The sequence below is a fragment of the Silene latifolia genome, chromosome Y, assembly GCF_048544455.1.
Source record: "Silene latifolia isolate original U9 population chromosome Y, ASM4854445v1, whole genome shotgun sequence".
Lineage (NCBI taxonomy): Eukaryota > Viridiplantae > Streptophyta > Magnoliopsida > Caryophyllales > Caryophyllaceae > Silene > Silene latifolia.
The window spans coordinates 481,433,794-481,456,374 of NC_133538.1; the positions used below are offsets into that span (position 1 = coordinate 481,433,794).

A 22,581-nucleotide genomic window follows, 5' to 3' on the forward strand; every position below is an offset into this window, starting at 1 on the left:
AGACGGGCAGAATGTCATGCAGCATACTTTCTTCTTCTTTTCTTCCCTTTTCTTCATAAAATCCTTGGGGATTTCCTTGGGGATGCAAGGATCTTTCCTCATCATTGCCCAACTACTATAATATGTACAAAGGCCTTCTAATCTTGTCTCTCCTTGATGCTTGGTCATTGGATTCAATCAATTTAGTCTCATTTTGCCATGAAAATGCAAGGTTTTCACTCCTTTCCTGCCAAGGACACAAAACCTCAAAGAATATGCAAAACAAAGAACTAAAGACAATAAATGACCCAAATATGCACTAAAAAGCATGGGATTAAGGCTAATTCGCGGATTAAATATGCGCTAATTATGGTCACATCACAAATCCCATTTTGTCTAACCACATTCTGTCACACATTCCATGACAAGTTCAACCATCACCTTTATAGCCACCAGTCATGGTTGACGTTTAATGATGTCAAAACTAGCACTTCACATGTACAGAATAGTCAAAGACTCAGGTCTAAAGACTACCAAACGGTGAAAGAAACTTTGTTGACACTAAGCGAAACCTTAAAAAAGTTCTTTGACGGGTCAGTCTAATGCATATTCCAAATATATATCCATGTGTCTGGTTTGATATCTCAATATCATGACTTACGGAACGTAGTCATAAACCAACTCACATACTAATCATTAAGAGGCATAAGTGTCCCTTTCACTATGCCCTGATTAGAGACTTATATAAATACATTATCTTATAAAACAGTGTTCCATAACCAAGTCACACACTTGGTGATCTGTTTAAACAATATATACTATTCTAGGACAAACATTCAATCATACGATAATTAAATGCAAAATCAACCTTTTAACAAATAAAAGAACATGTCATAAAAACGTATCAATCATATCGAACATAACCTCCCACTAAAATAAAGACCTCTTGGTAGTATCAAGACCACTCGCCAATGCGTCTTATACAAATCTCAGTGCATTGAATTTTCATATTATAATTGCGAAAGAGGTTTTCTATGGGACATGCAGCTATTGCATCAATTACTATCTTACATATGTTTAATTTACCTTATCCGAATAAAGTAAAATTAATAGCACACGTTTGATTCTTAAATCAAATTTACTCTTTGTTTCTTCATAAGCAACAAAGTATATAGTTGTGTATATATTTGATTTCCAAACCACACACTCTATTTGATGCTTCATAAGCAACAAAGTACTTATTTTAGTTTTAAAATTAATCACAGTGTCGTACCTGAAACCATTTCAGCACACAATTACTTTCATTTAAACAAAATGTGTCCAGATTACAATCAGGAACCATACTTGTCTATTTGAATCTGATATCAATGTAACTAACTTACAATGATTATTTCTCATGTTCTTCATAATACTCATTAAGACTAGATTGGTATCCACTCGTCATACCATTACATAAACAACATCTTTGCAAGTCTCATTGAGACAACAAAATGTCGTTTCCTTAATATGTATATTATTAATATACCAAACCATAAAGCGAATTATACTCCCATAAGTTTTGAGTACTGATACGTGTATTTTATATAGCCTTTTTAGTCTTATTTTGCACGTATTTCTATGTATTTTTGTACCGTTATGTATTGAAAAATGCCCCGAATTGGCTACTTTGGTTTGTTTTGTCTGATTTGCAGAAATGAACCTGAAAGTGGTGAAACCGTACTCTTTTCGTCCTATTTTGCATGCATCTTGAGGAGACGGGAATGTTAGAGCGAGATTATGCCTTGAAGTGCGTGAAAGGGTGGTCAACGAAGCAGTCAAAAACGAATTAGAAGCTTACTTTGAGGAAGAACACTCGATCGAGAGGTCTTTTGATTCAATCGAGTGGTTTGGAGAGTTGAAGAGGTCGATCGAGTACTTTATTGTACTCGATCGAAATGCTGATTATTGGGTTTCCTCGATCGAGAGGTATTTCTCCTCGATCGAGAGGATTAGCTTTTGAATTCCTCGATCGAGTGATTTGATTTCCCTCGATCGAGAGGTTTTGGTATTACACGGGCTTAATTAACCCGTGTTGGACTTATTTCATTTAAAACTTTGTTTTTGCCTATTTAAGCTTTCGTTAATTAGGTTATTAAGGACGCTACTTACGCTTCTTTCATCTAAGAACTCTCTTAGTCTCTCTTTCATTTTACTACTGTTAACTCTTCCTTTAATCTCTTGCTTGGATTTGGATTGTTCTCTATGCCGGATTGCTTGAGATTGTAATCACCTTTCTTCTCTTAATCTTAATCTATTTATTTGTTGCTTTAATTCTTGTTTCTCTCCATCTTAATATCTGCCCTAATTCATCTTATGCATAATTATTGTTATTTCAATATGCCTCTAATTAGTATATTCATATTATTATTATTATTATTGTTGACATCACTAGTAATATGAGTAGCTAAATTCTTTCATGTCATGATTAGGGAATACATGGTAGGATTGTGACGATGTAGCGAATAGACTAGATAGTTTACTTGTGAGAATCTGTACCCATGGCAATTTAACTATAATACCGACTTAGTTGAGTGAACGCTTCTAAGTTACCTTTAATCTGGTTAAATTTAAACCTAGATCAGAAGATTGGACTAAATAGACCTCCTATGAACACTAGACTACCCTAATGAGGACGGAAGTTAAGTTAGTGGAAATCTAGGATAAAAAGTGGACCGGAAGGACCTTTCCTATATCTGTCTCACAGTAAATCATCTAGGCTATTTGCAGCTGAGTCGATAGACTACCTCTGGATACTCGTTTCAAAAACTTTCTCACTTGCCTAGCACACTCTGATAACGTGAATTTCAAGTTGTGTCTGACACAACTTATTTCATATTTCCATTAAGGAAAACTACATTATTCACGTATACCTGTTAAATCTCATTTCATGTATGTTGACATGTGCTAGGAGAATCCAAACTCTATATGGTTACAACACCATCGAGGTATCAACCTAAGTCCAAAACTTTGTAATGATACATGAAACCATTTTGGATTCATGGCCCTAGCCACTTTACACCTTTTTTGAGTTCGAGCTCATTATTGCTTCCTTAAAATTCAAACTTATACGGGCTTATTCATAGGTGGTACATCCATGACTCTTCATGGATCTTAGCCATCTCCATCAACATTTCATGAGAATTCCTATGAATCTTGATCTTTTCAAGAATATTCTACTCCCACTGTTTCTTTTGAGACAACATTCCCATTGAGAATCATTTCAAGTAACAAACTCTTTGTACTTGAATGAGAAGTAGAATTAATATCCCACCTTAGGATAATCCCACAAAGTACATGTCAAATTTGAGTCTAAATTTCAGAAAACTATTTATTTATTTTTTAAAAAAGTTTTAAAGACCTAAAATATTAAGAAAATACTATATAGGAACAATTCTCTTACATATCTTATATGTAACGTATATTCATTTACTTAGATGAAAAGAATTTTTTAATTTGTGTACATAGATAATTTCGAGCGTATAAAATAGCGAGATCTGCATGACTCATCATAGACAGAACCATATTAAAATAGGACTCCTCTTATCTTATAAGACATAACATTCCACGATCATTTAGAAAAAGACCGCCATCAAAATAAAATTAGTATGATATTTCCCATTCGGGACGAACCCACATAGTTATATCCTTGTGACATTCCCAAAATACCACATACCAATATTAGTTAGTGATGTCCTTTAAGGAAAAACAATTTTTCTCTAATTTTCTTACTGTGAAACTTAGATTGTCTTCTTAAGACTAGTAGTGAAACAATTTCATTACTATTATGATGATCATAAACATTTGGTTCAAGTTTTCTCATCTCGATCAAATTGAGCGATGCTGATTGTCTTCCTAGGTTGACATTTACTCCAGTCCGAGTCTATTTCAAGTAAACCTTTTAAAAGGTCAGATTAATGTTCATCGTATGAACATATGCATAATTACTGAAAATAGTAATTAAGATGAAGTATTAGAATCTCATTCCTTAACAACATCACTTAATTAATCCACACATATCTGAATATGTGTGACCAAACTAGTCGGTTGCCCTCTTAACAAGTTAGAGGCATGTTACAGTTTTTCCACCATTTAAACAAAATCCACTTGCCGTAGTTGATCCAAATCAACAAGGCTTAGAGTTCCATCATCATGGAACTTCTTTGAATGTTTCTTGTTTCTTGGCTCATAAGACAATGTTGTAAGCGCTTGAAACTCGAGTCATAAGACTTGAACCCTTTTTGTATTTCATGTCATAGATGAGATTGAACAAAATTAAAATTGTCTTAACAAGAAAGAGAACAACAATTGTTCTTTATAAAAATATTAATTCAATTTATGTCCAAACATGAAAGAATTAACATTTTTCTAACGACAAATGTAAGAATAACTATTATTCAAATAAATATAGTTTTGAACAATACAACATTCAAATGAATAACTTCTACGCATAATGCATTTCCTCATTATATACGTAGATCTATTTCGTTCTTTACCATTATCCTACTCCACATGGCATTGCATTCATAATGTAAATACCACCGTTGGTATCTTGTACCTTATAGTAGAATATTCGTAGTAACTTTTACTTCTATAATATACATACTTCATTTAGAAGTCATACTTCAATAGCTTTCGCAGATCTTCAAGACATTTCTAAAAGCTATCTTTCCAATGCTATCTGTCATTACAATAATGACGTTAATCACTAAATTATTTCCATACATGTTTAGACATTGATCTTCAGGTTGGACTTGACAACGATTGTCCATTCCATAATTACCAGTGTCTAAACTCATATCTCAAAGTCTCTTTACTGATGAACTCAAAGAACATTAGTTTTTGATTCTTCTTGATATGAAACTCAATTGTCACTAAGTGAGAAATTCGCTTAAGTTACATGCATCATTCACAATGAATTGAATATAACTTAGTGTAGAACTGAAACAATTTCAATCATCAACCTTTAATGAGAAGGATATCCAATTCATCCAAATTATCAATATAATTATGTCATAATAATGACAAGTGGACTAAATGGATCATTCCACATATTTTTCTCACTAAGCGGGAACAATTCCATTACTTTAAACAATTGACACATATGGTACGAATAGTCATCTTTATGACTTTCGGTATATAGTCTAAACTATACACTAACATTAAGTATGATTTGATAAAATTTCTTTTGAAGACAAACTTCACTTTGCCAAAAAGAGAACAATTCTCAAACAAACCAATCTATGAATTTGAACGATTCGAACTCACTTGAAAAACATGACAACAATGATAAATTACAACTATCAACATATGCAAAACTAAATCGATATATTAATACACCATGATTATCTTAACCAATTTAAGACACACAATTTATACGACATTCTTAAACAATTTTAAGATTCACTACACACACAACCCTTATATGTGCATAGTATCCTAGAATCCCCAATCATATATATCTTGAGTGAGCTTTGGATCATCGCCCAAATTACACATATCAAAGTAGACATCTTATGTCAATCGCACCAAATGCGACTCCTAGTTGCCAGGCAACATTTTATGTGACTTGACTATTTGTCCCAAAGTCTAAAACTGTTTTGATGACCTTGTTAAGTGAACCAAATCTCACGTGTGGGTAACTGTTACCCACCTGTTCAGCTTATATAGAAGGAGTACTCTACTTTGGCAGACAATACTTCCAACGATATAAGTATTTTACAGTTATTAATTTGGAAGAGCATTACTTAATATTTTAATTGAGGGAATATCGAGTCATACATGACACGGGTCTTAAACATGGCGCTAGTTCTCTTAGGAAAAGGGTATAAGGGAACCTAGCCGTTCTAATCAACACATTAGGCTTCAATTAATATTTAAACATCATATGTAAAAGGTTATATACAAACATTTGTAAATTAGAACAAGTTAAGTTAAGAACCCAAAAACGATTCATAATCGTCTACAATTCATAATTGTTTATTTTTAAACATCTTTGCAAAAACATAATAACATGGGTAGATAATCTTATCATTCAGGGTATATATACAATAAATAAAGATATAAACATAAATCAATACAACATTGTAATTTGTAACAATCAATGAATCAAATTGATTAAAACCCAAAACCAAATTATGAAAAATCAAAATCATAATTTTTAATCAAAAACGACCTGAAAGTCTATCAAGACGTCAGAATTTGGCTTAAAAACACCGACCATGCTATGCAGTCCTGTTTAGAATGCCGTTTACACTCGAAAAACACTATTGTAACATCAAAATTTGACACTCGGAACTGATGAACAGTAACATTCCACGAACAGTAGCCGTGAATAGTACCGCGCGTGAATAGTGTTTCGTGAACAGTATTTTTTTTCTTTAATCAAATTTAAGAACTGATTAAACAATTTAATCAGCTAATCAAATTAGGGTTTATTACATATCTAATCTAATTAGATCCAATCAAATTGGAGATTTTAAGACACTCTTAAAATAGGCATCTAACAACAAATTAGGGCTTTGTTAAAATCAATTAAATTAGGGTTATTTTAATCGAATTAAAGGAATACATCATAATATCAAATATTACGATACAAGTCAATATCTATTATGATATAATCCTAAATTTAATGTTTAACAATATACAACAATTCAATTAATTGAACTAATTCAATTTAAAAAGCCCTAATCTTGTCACTCTAAAAAAAACATTGATACAACAATTATATCTAAAGGCGCAACCTTTTAATCTAATACTTAACAATACATGTTCACTCTGATACCACTGAAGGGTTCTGTAACGATTTTCAATAGATTTAAATTACAGAATTCCCAAGATCTCATGCATGTTAAGTATTAAGATTAAATAAAAGGGGTGATTAGCAAACTTACTTGCATGCGGAAAAATTCCAATAATATGCTAATAATAAGAAGTATAAAAAAACCCAAACCACAGCTCCTTAAATTGAAATATAATCTGTGAGACCGTCTCACAATAATGCCCCAAGTGTTGCGCCTCTACTGGTATCCACACGATATGAGTATATATGCTAGTATAAATTTAAAGGAAATTTTCTTCCCTCTTTCTCTCTTGAGATTTTGTCTTTTTAGAAAAACTGATCATCAAACATCTCCTCTTATATCTCTATATATGAGGAGTTCAAGGAGAACCCTGGACCATCTAGGATTAGGAAAGTTTAATAGAATAATCTTTAATTATTCTTATTGCCTTTATAATTAATCTATATTAATTATAATATTGCCCAAAGCTCATCTAGTGTGTGACCCTGTAGGACCGACTAAGACTACCCGAATCCTAACTCATTTAGGACTCAGACTACAAGCGGCTCCTACCAGAACATTGTAGCCACGTAGAACTAATTGGTTATGCAATATTTCGGACATATGGGCACACTAACTCTTTCACTGCTTGCCCATCATAAAGAGCTTCCCACTGCTCTTCTGACCTCCACCCTGGACCGTGGTATTAGAAGTAGTCGACTTGGCTGCCGAATTCTGCGTCACACTGTTGTTCGGACGCTGATAGGACCCTTCATTGTTGCGGTTGTAGCCACAATGTTGTATTTCTGCCCTCCACGATTGCCCCACGACCCAGATGGCCTTATGCTAGCAAAGCTTTGGCTCGGAGCCTGAGAAAAGTTCCCCTAATAAGTCCCCTGAAAGCCTTCACGTCCTCTAGCACTGGTGCACTCATGCCTCTTATGACCCACTCCGCCACAGTTGAAGCAGGTAAGATTAGAGTTATCACTAGTACTCCAACCGCCACTTCTTCCCCAAGCTCGAGATCCCCCTGCATACCCAGTCCCTCCAGAAAAAGCCCTAGCCTTACCGTGATTGCCCCTCTTGTGGCCCGACTGGTTACCACTCTCACTCTCCGCCTTTCTCTTCTCAACATTCCTTTCCTTAGCCTCCTTGGCCAAGTCCACTAACCTCTCAGCCTGTGCAGCTCGTGCATATACCTCTTTCAGATCGGTAAGTACCCCAGCTGGTAGTCTATCCATGATCTTTGGTGTCAACCCCTTTTCAAAGCGAAGAGTTAATCCCCATTGACGTAGCTGCATATCTTCTGCGTAGCGTGACAACTCTATGAACCGGCGATAGTACTCCGTGAAGGACATATCATCAGCCATGGTGAAATAATCGAACTCAGCTCTCAGCTTGTGACGGATGTGCTCAGGCACAAAATGCTCCTTCATAGCGCTCTTGAAGCCTGCCCATGGTATAGCATCGTATCCCTGGTCCTTATAGTATGCTCTAGAATCCTCCTTCATATTCTGCCACCAGACCCCGGCCTCACCCCTTAGGTAGAATGCAACCTGTTCTACCGCCATCTCCGCTGGACACTTCACAACCTCTGAAAGACTCTCCATCTCGTAGTGCCAGTTATCGAGAAGTTTTGGCTCACCGGTGCCCTCATAAGTAGAGGGGTGGAAGCAAGAAATGGTGGTGCTTAGTTGGGATGCATCCATCGGTTTCTCACCGCCCTTACCCACGTTCTTGAGTGCCTCCATGACAGCATCTTGCTGCTCAATCATACGGGCAATCTCGTGGAATAAAACTACTAAGACTCGATTTTGGACAGAATTTAAGCTTGAAAACAGTTGCTCAAATTCTAGGAGTTGAGTGAATGGGATATGAATTAAACCAAGCACAAAGCCAATGTTTAAGACTAAGAGCTTATTCAAGAACCTAGCAATGAACTCACTCAGCCCCTAGCACTAAGCAAATGAGGGTCTTCTAGCACTAAGCAAAGAATTTTAGAGAGAAAAACTAGGTTTTCACTTATATTAAGGTTCATTCAAATCTGAAGTTCTCTTATGTCTAGCTTGGTTTATATAGACCAAGGCTTCCAATCTTGACCGTGATTACAAGTTACATCTTAGGACACAAAATAAGCTGCTAAAGGGACATAAAAATGGCAATTGAAAATGACATAAAGCAAAGAAATGATAACGTAAACTAATAGTCCAATCTTCCTTCTTTGTTAGCTCAACTTCTTATTTATGATATATGGACTGATTGGAGGCTTGTGAAACCGTGTATGACTCCTATGCAGCTCCCAAAAAGTCTCTTGAGCTTTGTTGGATCAAAAGAGGAAAGATTTATAGCGACATTTAGCTCATTGTTCAAAACCGGGTCCCCTTGTACCTTTGCATTAGTTATTCAAATAATTTCTGAATGGCAGCCTTTGGAGATAAAAGATCCTACACAAAAACGTCCCAAACTAACCCAAGATAAGAATTAGGACGGTTGGAGGCATGACTTCTTAGACGGATTTCATGGTAGACCTTAAATTAGCACAAGGTCCGAAATCGAGTGGAATTAGGAGCTTTCTCGGTTTGTTTCTTTTCAATCTCCCCTTCTTGAAAAGGATTTGCCCTCAAAACCTCGACATCATCATCCTCAATTTCTTTATAATAAGGACTTAAATCCCCAACATTGAAGGTGCCATGGACTCCATATTCTCCGGGAAGATTAATCTTGTATGCATTGGACCCAAACTTTTCAAGGACTTCGAATGGAGCATCAGCTCTAGGCATGAGCTTATTCTTCCTTTTTTCTGGAAATCTTTCCTTCCTCAAGTGTATCCAAACAAGATCTCCGGGCTCAAAGCTTTTTGTTCCCTTAACACCCTTGTATTTGGCCTTATGAGCCTCATTAGCCTTCTTAATTTGCTTCTTGACTTGTTCATGGACATTGAGCATTTGTTCAACTCTTTTCTTAGCATCATAATCAATGGTATTCCTCTTGATGGGTGCCAAATCAGTAGGCATCATGAGATTTACGCCATATACCACCTCAAATGGAGACTTGCCCGTGGTTGTGGAGGGTGCTCGGTTGAAGGCAAACTTCGCTTGAGTTAGTTTGAGGTCCCAATCTTTCAATGACTTAGCAACCGTGCATCTAAGGATTCTTCCCAAGGTTTTGTTGATAACTTTAGTTTGTCCCTCAGTTTGAGGATGATGAGAGGTGCTAAACAAGAGCCTTGTTTGAGTAGCTTCCATAAGGTCCTCCAAAAATGACTCATGAATTTGGAATCCCTATCCGAGACAATGGACTTAGAAATACCATGGAGCTTGACCTCTTCTTTAAAATAGAGCTCGGGCACTCTAGTTGCATCTTCGGTTTTCTTGCAAGCAATGAAGTGAGCCATTTTACTAAACCTATCCACAACCACCATGATTGAATCCTTCCCTCTTTGAGTTCTTGGTAAAGCAACAATGAAATCCATGCTTATGTCTTCACATGGCTGATTTGGAACCTGCAAAAGAGTGTAGGGGCCTGTTTGGAAATAGCATTTTGATTGTTGACAAGGAGCACACCTCTTGATCACATCTTGGACATCCCCAAGCATCTTAGGCTAATAGAATTGCTCTTGGAGTATGTCATAGGTCTTTTGAATGCCAAAGTGCCCGACAAGACCATTGGAGTGAACTTCCCTTATCAATAAGCTTCTATAAGGTCCCTTAGGCACACACAATCTGTTTCCAAAGAATAAGAACCCATTTTGAACCAAGTATTTGCTTCGAAGTTTGATCTGGCCAGATTGGCGGAGCTCCCATTCTTCTTTAAATTCCAGATCCTCCACATATAACTCTTTCATGTACTCAAACCCAAGGACCATTTGCTCCATGAAACTCAACATAATGAACCTCCTAGACAATGCATCAGCCACTATATTGTCTTTTCCCTCTATATACTTGCTTGAAAAGTTGAAGGATTGTAGGAACTCCACCCATTTAGCATGCCTATGATTCAGCTTGTGTTGGCCATTAATGTATTTGAGAGCCTCGTGATCAGAATGTAGGACAAATGGTCATGGTTTCAAGTAGTGGCTCCAATGGGTTAAGTCTCGAACAATAGCATAGAACTCCTTATCATAGGTTGAATAATTGAGCTTGGCACCACTCAATTTCACACTAAAGTAAGCAATTGGCTTGTGCTCTTGAATAAGGACAGCCCTAATGCCAATGCCACTAGCATCACATTCAACTTCAAACAACTTATTGAAATTTGGCAAAGCAAGGATAGGAAAATCACAAAGCTTTTCTTTGATGATATTGAAGGATGTTCCAGCCTTATCCCCCTATTTGAACTCCCCTTTCTTCATACATTCGGTTATATGAGCCATAAGTGTGCTAAAATCCTTGATGAACCTCCTATAGAATGATGCCAACCCATGGAAGCTCCTTACATCTGTGATGTTCTTAGGTATAGGCCATGATTTGTGATGTGACCATAATTAGCGCATATTTAGCCCCCGAATTAGCCTTGTTCCCATGATTTTTAGTGCATATTTGGGTCATTTATTGTCTTTAGTTCTTTGTTTTGCATATTCTTTGAGATTTTGATCCCTTGGTAGGAAAGGAGTGCAAATCTTGCATTTTCATGGCAAAACGAGACTAAATTGATTGAATTCAATGACCAAGCATCAAGGAGAGACAAGATTAGAAGGCCTTTGTACATATTATAGTAGATGAGCAATGTTGAGGAAGGACCCTTGCATCCCCAAGGAAATCCCCAAGGATTTTATGAAGGAAAGGAAGAAAAGAAGAAAGAAATGAAGCTGTCCAACAACCCGTGCGGATTGGCTGGAAGACGCCCGTCCTCCACAGCAAAATCCGTGTGTCTTCCTTCAAAGACGCCCGGGCAGCAAGCCCAGAAGACGCCCGGATTGCCTTGAAGACGCCCGGGCAGAGGCTCCTGAATCAGCCCGTCCCGTGCCTAAGACGCACGGATTCCAGCCCAGCACAAATCCGTTTCTTCAAACTTCAAAGAAAGAAGCCCTTCCTTCGAAAAATACCGGCGTCTCCCTGCTCAATCTAAAAAGTGTAATTACTAGTTTAGCCCTTAGTTAACCCTAATGCATCCACCTAATTTCCACTATAAATACCCCATTAGTCTAATTAGAAGAGGATGTTCTTCTTATCAATTATTAGAGTAGTTAATATCAATCAAATCCCTCTTTAGTATTGTAATCAACAATTAATCAAGTTTTAATACAAGTTTTATTTCCTTAATCTCTCTTTTGCTCATCCTTTATTTTGGGTAATTGAAGATTATTTGGGTTATTATTAGGAGATTGACAACCTCTCAATCAAGCATTAAGTACTTCTTTTATTCTTTGCTTTATTATTGGAATCATTAGTAGGTATAATTCTCTTAATCCCTTTTTAATTATTGTTAATTACTTTCATTTGTTCATCATGTTTCATTTTGTTGGTATGATTGACAACCTTGCTAGCATGATCAACATGATAATTAGTGAGTAGTGACCTAGCTAAGGTTAATGGGTAATTAGGGGAAACCAACATGGGGAATGATTCATGCTTAAATTAATATGCTTTCATGGTTTATTTGCTTGCTTTTTTTGACCTCAACTCATGCACATGTTATGTTTGATGAAATGTGAGCCTATGAATCCTTGCATTTTTTACCCATCACCTATCTTTTCAATGAGACTTGTAAGATATAAACCAACTCGAGTCTCATTAGACCATGCATGTTGTTGAGTAGGGAAGATTAAGTCGACTTGTAGGTGTTGTACAATCTAATCGATTCGGCTCCGGGAACCAAACTTTCCTAGGATTGTAAGATATAACCCAACTCAATCCATCACAACAATAATTGCTTTCTTATAATTTGAGAACATGTTTGTATGATCAATTCCCATGATTCCCCTATGACCCCATGATACCCTAGTGCTTTTTATCATATGTTTACAACCCTTTCATTTCATCTTGCTTATTTACTTTCATTGCTATTTAGTTAAGTGACCTTCTACATCAACCCAAATTGTGACACCCCTAAGACACCACTAGTTTCAATAGAAATCTCATCTCAATTCCCGTCCCTTGGGATCCGACCTTTACTTGCCTCTTTACTAATTGTAGAGTTGTTTGTGAAGTTATAAATTGTGTTTGATTGGATGTGTGACGACCAACTCTTTGTCCTATCAAAATGGCGCCGTTGCCGGGGACGGTGTTAACTTGATTTAGATTTTCTTATATTGTTATTAGTTGTGTCTTTCTTTGCCTTGGGGAAGTATAACTCCTCAAGGTTTGTTCTAATTGTTTACGAGTTGTTTGATATTTTGCATGTCTAGAAGGTCACAAGGTGATTTGTTACCTTTTGATCGTGAAATTGAAAGAACTTTGACAAACAATAGAAGATTTACTAGGAGGAATTTGTGAGGTATTAGTGAGGTTGTGGATATTCAACCAACTATTGAGTTCATCAACCCTTTTGCAAGAGAAGGTGAGGAGAACCCAACACAAAATACCACACAAAATCAACCCACAATGCCTAAGTTTTCATCACATTCCGTACCCACCGAGGAGAACCTACCCAATGGTACTCCCACACCACAACATTTGACCGGAAATTTTATTGTCAAATCCGTCTTTATCCAATTAGTCGAAAGGAGCCAATTTGGGGGGATGCCTAGTGAAGACCCTCATTCTCATATGGAAACCTTTTGTGACTATTGTGATGCGATTTCTCAAACCGGTGTAACTCAAGACCAAATTCGATGGGTCTTATTTCCTTTTTCTCTAATTATCACCGCAAAACAATGGTTTAAGGGCCTTTATAAGGCCACTCTCGGAATTGATTCTTGGAAGAAGTTGGCTCTAGCTTTCTACAAAAAATTCTACCCACCGGAAAAGACTAACATGCTAAGAGCTCAAATTACGGGTTTTAAGCAAAGGGATGAAGAATCTTTGTATGAAGCTTGGGAGCGGTTCAAGGGAATTTGTCGCTCATGTCCTCACCATGGACTTAGCGAGTGCTTCTTGGTACAACAATTTTGGAACGGTCTATATGAAGATTCAAGGAACATTCTCAACATGGGATCAAATGGAATGTTCACCGAAGTTGATAACAATCAAACATGGAACATGATTGAGGAAATTGCGGTCCATAACTCACAATATAGTAGACCTCGCAAGGCTACTAGAGGAGGAAGGCATGAAGTGGACTCCGTTACTCAATTGGGTGCTCAACTTAGTGCTCACATTGACACAATCAATTTGAAGTTTTAAAAAGCTATGGCTAGACTTGAAGAAGCCTCAAAATCACCAAAGCATCATGTTAATGCCATGACGGCATCCTCATCAATCCCAAGTGGGATATGTGAGAATTGTGGAACTTTGGGACATGACCAAAGTGAATGTAGGGGAACAAATGAACAAGTGAAAGCCAAAATGTTCAAAACTCTCAAACAACATACACCCCACCTCCCACGAGAAACCAAAATCAAAGACCCTTTTACAACCAAAACCAAGGTTACCAAAATCAAAATCCATACAATCAACCAAATGACCAAGGTTTTGATGTTCAAAAAGCGGTCCTCCAAATGCAAAAGAATCAACAAGAGTTTTTCACTCAAATGCAAAAATATAATCAAGCAAAGGAAACCACCATCAACAACATTCTAGCTCACGCCAAAATGTTGGAAACCCAATTGACTCAACTAGCATCTTCAAGCTCACAAAGACAAAAGGGGCAATTACCACCTCAAAGTAATCCCCCAAGACATGAAACGGTTAGTGTCATTCACTTGAGAAGTGGTACAAGGTATGAAGCACCGAAGAAGCAAGTTGAGGATGAAGTTGTGGAAGCTAGTGATAAGGAAGAAATTGTGCAAAACTCCAAAGATGGAGAATCATCAAAAGAAGAAATTTCAAAGAAAAATGAAGACAATGCCAAGGAGAAGGAGCCCATTGTGATTAGACTTCCTTTTCCAAGTCGTCAAGCCAAGCCCAAATTTGATGACCAACTTGGAAAGTTTATGGAAATTGTGAAGAATTTGGAAGTCTCAATTCCTTTCACGGAATTAATCAATCACGTACCGGCCTATGCGAAATACATGAAAGACATCCTCACAAAGAAGAAGTCGATCCGGAAGCTTGAGACTATCGCCTTCACTAAGGTGAGTAGTGCAATACTTAAAGGGAGTTCACCTCCAAAACTAAAGGATCCGGGAAGCTTCTCAATACCGTGTACCATTGGCGACACCACAATCAACAAAGCCTTATGTGATCTAGGGGCTAGTGTGAGTGTTATGCCGTACTCGGTGAGTAAAAGGTTGGGGATGGGAGAGCTTAAATACACCAATATCACACTCCAAATGGCCGATAGATCGACGAAGACACCATTAGGGATATGGGAAGATGTCCCCGTACGAATTGGGAAGTTTTTCATCCCGGTGGACTTTGTCATTGTTGATATGGAGGAAGATTCCAACATTTCAATCATTCTAGGAAGACCCTTCTTACACACCGCGGGTGCGGTGATTGATGTGAAACATGGTGAGCTCACTCTAGAAGTGGAAGATGAGAGTATAACTTTTAATCTTGACAAGACTATGAGAGCTCCCCGTTTACATGAACTATGTTTTATGATCGATAATTATAGTCGGAAGGATGAAAGGAGAAAGTCGGAACTCCAATGGAAGAAGAAAATTAAAGATGCTCCATTCAAAGAGCAAGTGAATTGTGACAAAGAGAGCTTGCAAAGCTCACCAAAGTCAAGCAATGAAGAAGATGGCCTTATTGGCCAAGAAAAGGAAATGGGAAAGTTGTCTCCATCAAATCAAGAGATTTTCAATGATCAACTTAATGAAGTATGTGGTCTTTGGGACGACGAATTTGAAGGGATTTTTAATCCCTACATTGGTAATGCCATCGATCAAGACCGACAACAAGGGCCAAGGTCTATTGAAGACCTCTATCATGATAATGAACAAGCGTTTGATTACTTTTTCAGGTGTTGAGCAACATCAACAACACCTTGAACATGCCCCCTTGACATCTCATCAAGAATGAGAGTTTGGTGGAGTCCTCCCTAAACCACCATTTGTAAATATTTCTAACTCCCTAACTTGCATTTCAATTCTTATATTGCATTTTTGTCATTCATGGATTTTTATACTTTGATCAAAATAATTATCGTGTTTGAGAGAAGCGAGGGAGGGCCTAATAATTTCAATTAATGTGTAGTGCTTTAGCTTAGTGTGGGGATGGCAATTGCCTAGGCTATCCATGCCTTAGTAATGCCCCCACAATGAAGAACACGAGATATGAAGAAGAATGGAAAAATGACAAGGGATTGGCAAAGTACACGGATGGAACTGAATCCAGGTACAAAGGGGCGAATCCGAGCGGATTCAGGGGAATCCGCCCGTCTTCAGGAAATCCGGGCATATTGGGTCGAAGACGTCCGTCCAACATGAGCTGAATATTTGAAATTTCTGACTGTCAACGAATCCGGGCTTCCTGCATTCAAATCCGCCCGTCTTTAAAAATCCGCCCGTCCTGAAAGGAAGACGCCCGTCTTCTTGGCTGAGGAAAACAAGAAAAATCCCTGTAGAGGAATCCGCCCGTCTTCTCTGAAAGACGCCCGTCCCGTATTTTTAAATCCGAGCGTCTTCGCTGAAAGACACCCGTCTTTAGGCGAGTTTTTCCCAACCCAGAAAAGGCCAAATCCGGGCGTCCCGAGCAGAAACCGCCCGTCTTGCCCCTGCATTTCAAATTTTTCGTGTTTTATAAACCCCCTCCCACATTCATTTCTTCATTCCTTCATTCATAACACTACTCATAACTCTAAAACCCTCATCCTCTCCATCACAAAAACAAGATTCCTCAACAACATTCACCAAAATCAAATCAAAACATCTTTTTAACAACAAATCAATCACTCCTCTTACAACAAAAATCAAAACCAAGCACAAAATCTTCAACCTTTGAGTCAATTTTTGAATTCATAAAGGCAAAGCCTTTCATCTTTAAATCAATTTGGGTGCACTAGAAATTGAAGATTTTTCACTCTTTTCTTGGTTTATTCATCAATGGCAAGGACTAAGGGAGCAACAAAAGCAACAAAGGCAAAGGCACCAAAGGCAAAGGCACTCTCATCAAGACAAAAGAGTCTTCAAGCAAAGAGAGCATTGGCTATGGTGGTATCTAACCCAAACTTTGAAGTGCAACAACAACAACCTCCCATGGAAGCAACAACATCCTCTACTCCGGAAATTGCTCAACTTTCGAACTATCCGGAGGTAATTTTCATTTCCAAATCCCATAGGGACACTTTTGCCAAGTTTGCTAGGAAATCATTTCTATCCACCAAGTTTATTTGTGAAGATACCTTAGATAAGTTGGGTGTCCTTGAGCAAACTAGAGCCTTCTTCAAAGCCATGGGGTTGGAGAAATTGTTTGAATCAAAAGAATTGACATGCCCCTCCCTTACCTTAGAATTTTTGGGTTCTTTGAAAGTTAACAAGGTTGAGACCATGGAGACCATCGAGTTTCGTCTAGCTAATGTTAGTAGGCGCATCTCCTTTGAGGAAATGGGTAAAGCTTTGGGTCTTAGTGATTCACCGAGTTATTTTAAGAATGTTGGCAAGTATGACCCCGACCCTCTTTGGGAGGCGATTTCCGGAAGGAAATTTGAGGACTTTCATGCTAGTCACGCTCTATTAGTCCACCATCCGGGCATTAGAGTGTGGCACAAGGTCATAGGGAACACCATCATTGCAAGAAAAGACACCAACCATTTCACCAAACTCGATTTTGTTCTTCTTGAGTCGGCTTTGAACATTGGAAGGGAATTCACCAAGCCTTTCAACTCTCTAAGGCTTTTGGTGGATAGATGGCAAAATATTGATTGTGGGAAGAAATGCACCACCGTTATTGTGAATGGAGGCCTAGTAACTATCCTAGCTAAATACTTTGATCCAAACTTCAACAAAGATAACAAGTATGAGGCGAAAGAGGGTGGTCATCTCATTGATATTAATACTATGATATACAAGTACTAGTGGGTTACCCATAACCCTCTTGACACCAAGTATGGATGGCTCACTAGTGAGGCTAGATCCTTCACTTTGCCTTCAAAGATTTGTCGATTGAGTGTCCACCGGACCAACTATCTACTTCCCCTTTCAAAAGACGCCGAGTACATTATCCGACAACAAAAGGGTGAAATTGAAATGCCCTCCTCTTCCATTGTCACACCAACCTATCCTTACGAGTACCAAGAGTTCAAGCCCGAAGGCGTTGAAGCAAGAAATGATTATTTGACTCTTCTCATGCAAGAGATGCACAAGCAAGCTTTCGAGGATCGGAAAAATGCTTACTTAGCCCAATATCCACCCCTCCTTCATTTAGCTAGGCAAGGACTACTTTACCCTTCATGTCCTTTGCCTAGTTGGGCGGATAGGGAAGTCTTCTTTCCGAGTGCATCTAGGGTTGTTCCGGGTGATAATGAGGTTGTCGGTAATGAAGAGGTTGATGATAACATTGATGAAGAAGCTAGTGAAGAAGGAGAAGAGGATGATGAGCAAGGTGAAGAAGAAAGTGAAGAAGAAAGTGGTGATGACACCACCTCTAGTGAGGAAGGTGATGATAATGATGATATGATGGAAGATTAGCAAGCTTTAGAGGCTCCTACCCTCTTGAGGTTTGTCTATTTCTCTCTTTGTTCTATTTATTAATCTTGATCATTGTTGGTGTAGTCCTAGCACCATTGAGGACTAACACCTCGGCCCCATTGAGGTGTTCTCATTTTATTTTTCCCACCTTTCAAAATCCAAAATGACAAAATTAGTTTCATGCATTGCATAGTGTGTGCATGAACTACACCCAACCTTAGGACATTAGCAATAATGTCTAGATTGGTTTGGGGAAGTTAATGCATACACAACGGGAGGTAATCTAAATTATCCTCTCCGTCATAAACAAAAACCATGCATCACGTAGTGTAGATTAGTGTAGCTTGCATTTAGTGTAGAAATCATGCATCATGTTTGCATAATTTCCCATCATTTTGGCCATTGAGGACAATGCCCATATTAGTGTGGGGATGGGGAATTCTAACTTAACTTTTATTCAAAAATCCAAAAAAAATGAAAAATTTCGAAAAACCATAAAAATTTGAAAATTGAAAAACCCAAAAACATGTTTATTTCCTTTTTAGTGTAGTCATGTATTATTATATATATATGTGTTTATTCTATCCTTGTTCACATTGATTGACTACGCCACATCCGAGACATGAGGATCATGAAGACCGCATGGTATGATCTTTCCAATCTCCTTTTTCCTCTTTATGTTAATGACTATGTGGCTTTATTTTGATTGATGCGGTATAACAATGTGAACTTAGGACTTGCATTTAGTTTATATGTCATATTAGTTGATAGAATCACTTGCATTAGGATGTATATAATAGTTGAATCATGGCATATAGTTGCATTTAGATAAAATATTTTGAAAAGTGCCTAATTGAGAACTTTGACAAGAGCAACTAAGCCATTACAAATACTTTTTCAACTTAAGACTTTGCCTACTAGAATGGTTGTAAAACACCCTAGGTTGTGTCATACTAGTGTCTTTTGACCCATGACCCAAAGCCTAGTCAAGGGTTTGCATGTGAGTCACCTATTCCAACCCCGTGATGCGATGTGGACTTGGTTACCTTGTCTAGGTGACCTTGATTGACCTTGTGGTAAGGCAACCCAAAAATACTTTTCTATCAATAAGTTTGAAGTGCTCATTTCGAAGATTTTGTTATGTGGAAGTAATTTATTGCCAAAGAAACCTCAAATGTTATGAAATGTTGAAATGTCGAGAAATTTTAGTTGTTTTGATGGAGGCGTACCACTTCGATGCGCTTTGGAGAGGGATCCATTGAATTGGGCCCCCACACGGTTGTGAATTCAAGCGCCCAGAGACAGAGTGACTATCACCCCGAAAAGCTATTGTCTAGAGGTTAACCGGTTGCCTAATAAGTGATTGGCTAAAGAAAAGGACACTAGCGCGGAAGGGACAAACCCCATCTTAAATTTTTGAAATGTGAAAGTTAAATGAGGTCAAATTTTGAATACTAGTCATATCCACCCTTTGTTTATAACGATTTGAGCATTTCATTCCCAAAAGGCCTTTTGTCAAGCCACTTTGTCGAGCTTGGGACGATCCATGACCTTTACTTTTGTAGAGAATTCGAGACTTGTCATGTCATATGCTACTAGCATCATAGGGATCATCATTCCACCACCATCCGATCGCTCTTGACGAAAGCATTTGGAAATTGAGGACGAAAGTAGTCTAGTTTAACACCATTTGGAGGTGATTTAGTGTCATCCTCTTAGCCTTAGTAATTTGTTGAACTAGTATTTGTGAAGGATTATATGCTCTTAAATTTGTTCTCTCTTAGTTGCCTCCGCCACTTGATGAGGAAGTGGCTATTCCTTTTGTAGATACATCCATTATTTGATTTTGTGTGCTTAATGTTTGGATGTGTCGCCATTTTGGCAAGACCCACCTTGCCTTGCAAGAAGGCATCCTACCTCATGGTTGTCTTGTTGTGAGTTGAAGAGGCGGAGTGAGACCCGCTAATTGTCTCATATCGGCTATGTTATTAGGTTAGTTTAAATAATGGTCCTAGTCTTTGTCACCTCTTTACTCGGGACGAGCAAAGGTTCGGTTTGGGGATATTTGATGTGACCATAATTAGCGCATATTTAGCCCCCGAATTAGCCTTGTTCCCATGATTTTTAGTGCATATTTGGGTCATTTATTGTCTTTAGTTCTTTGTTTTGCATATTCTTTGAGATTTTGATCCCTTGGTAGGAAAGGAGTGCAAATCTTGCATTTTCATGGCAAAACGAGACTAAATTGATTGAATTCAATGACCAAGCATCAAGGAGAGACAAGATTAGAAGGCCTTTGTACATATTATAGTAGATGAGCAATGTTGAGGAAGGATCCTTGCATCCCCAAGGAAATCCCCAAGGATTTTATGAAGGAAAGGAAGAAAAGAAGAAAGAAATGAAGTGTCCCGAAGAACCCGTGCGCAGATTATTTGGAAGACGCCCGTCCTCCACAGCACAATCCATGCGTCTTCCTTCAAAGACGCCTGGGCAGCAAGCCCAGAAGACGCCCGGATTCCCTTGAAGACGCCCGGGCAGAGGCTCCTGAATCCGCCCGTCCCGTGCCTAAGACGCACGGATTCCAGCCCAGCACAAATCCGTTTCTTCAAACTTCAAAGAAAGAAGCTCTTCCTTCTAAAAATACCGGCGTCTCCCTGCTCAATCTAAAAAGTGTAATTACTAGTTTAGCCCTTAGTTAACCCTAATGCATCCACCTAATTTCTACTATAAATACCCAATTAGTCTAATTAGAAGAGGATGTTCTTCTTATCAATTATTAGAGTAGTTAATATCAATCAAATCCCTCTTTAGTATTGTAATCAACAATTAATCAAGTTTTAATACAAGTTTTATTTCCTTAATCTCTCTTTTGCTCATCCTTTATTTTGGGTAATTGAAGATTATTTGGGTTATTATTCGGAGATTGACAACCTGTCAATCAAGCATCAAGTACTTCTTTTATTCTTTGCTTTATTATTGGAATCATTTGTAGGTATAATTCTCTTAATCCCTTTTTTATTATTGTTAATTACTTTCATTTGTTCATCATGTTTCATTTTGTTGGTATGATTGACAACCTTGCTAGCATGATCAACATGATAATGAGTGAGTAGTGACCTAGCTAGGGTTAATGGGTAATTAGGGGAAACCAACATGGGGAATGATTCATGCTTAAATTAATATGCTTTCATGGTTTATTTGCATGCTTGTTTTGACCTCAACTCATGCACATGTTATGTTTGATGAAATGTGAGTCTATGAATCCTTGCATTTTTGTCCCATCACCTATCTTTTCAATGAGACTTGTAAGACATAAACCAACTCGAGTCTCATTAGACCATGCATGTTGTTGAGTAGGGAAGCTTAAGTCGACTTGTAGGTGTTGTACAATCTAATCGATTCGGCTCTGGGACCCAAACTTTCCTAGGATTGTAAGATATAACCCAACTCAATCCATCACAACAATAATTGCTTGCTTATAATTTGAGAACATGTTTGTATGATCAATTCCCATGATTCCCCTATGACCCCATGATACTCTAGTGCTTTTTATCAATTGTTTACAACCCTTTCATTTCATCTTGCTTATTTACTTTCATTGCTATTTAGTTAAGTGACCTTCTACATCAACCCAAATTGTGACACCCCTAAGACACCACTAGTTTCAATAGAAATCTTATCTCAATTCTCGTCCCTGGGATCCGACCTTTACTTGCCTCTTTACTAATTGTAGAGTTGTTTGTGAAGTTATAAATTGTGTTTGATTGGATGTGTGACGACCAACTCTTTGTCCTATCAATTTGATTGCCTTAACCTTCTCTTGATCAACCAATATACCTCGGTCAGAAATGATAAAGCCCAAGAATTGGACTTCATTTTGCATAAAAGAACACTTCTCTAGCTTGCCATACAACTTGTGCTCCCAAAGAGTTTCAAACAACACTTGCAAATTCTTGGGATGCTCTTCTTTGGAAGGACTATAGACCAAGATATCATCAAAGTAAACAACCACAAATCTGCCCAAGTAAGGTCTAAGTTTTGTAATTCAATAATCTCATAAGTTTACATATTCATATATGAATTAACTTATTTAGTCATAAAATAAATGCT

The 22,581-nt window shown here is 37.8% G+C and overlaps 1 non-coding gene across 1 annotated transcript; it reads right to left on the minus strand.

Annotated features, from left to right (window-relative positions):
* Positions 1–13,711: 13,711 nt before the first annotated feature.
* LOC141636923 (small nucleolar RNA R71) lies at positions 13,712–13,818 on the minus strand. Its single transcript, XR_012541490.1, has one exon. It is a non-coding gene; the product is annotated as a small nucleolar RNA R71 (small nucleolar RNA).
* Between the last annotated feature and the right edge of the window lie 8,763 nt (positions 13,819–22,581).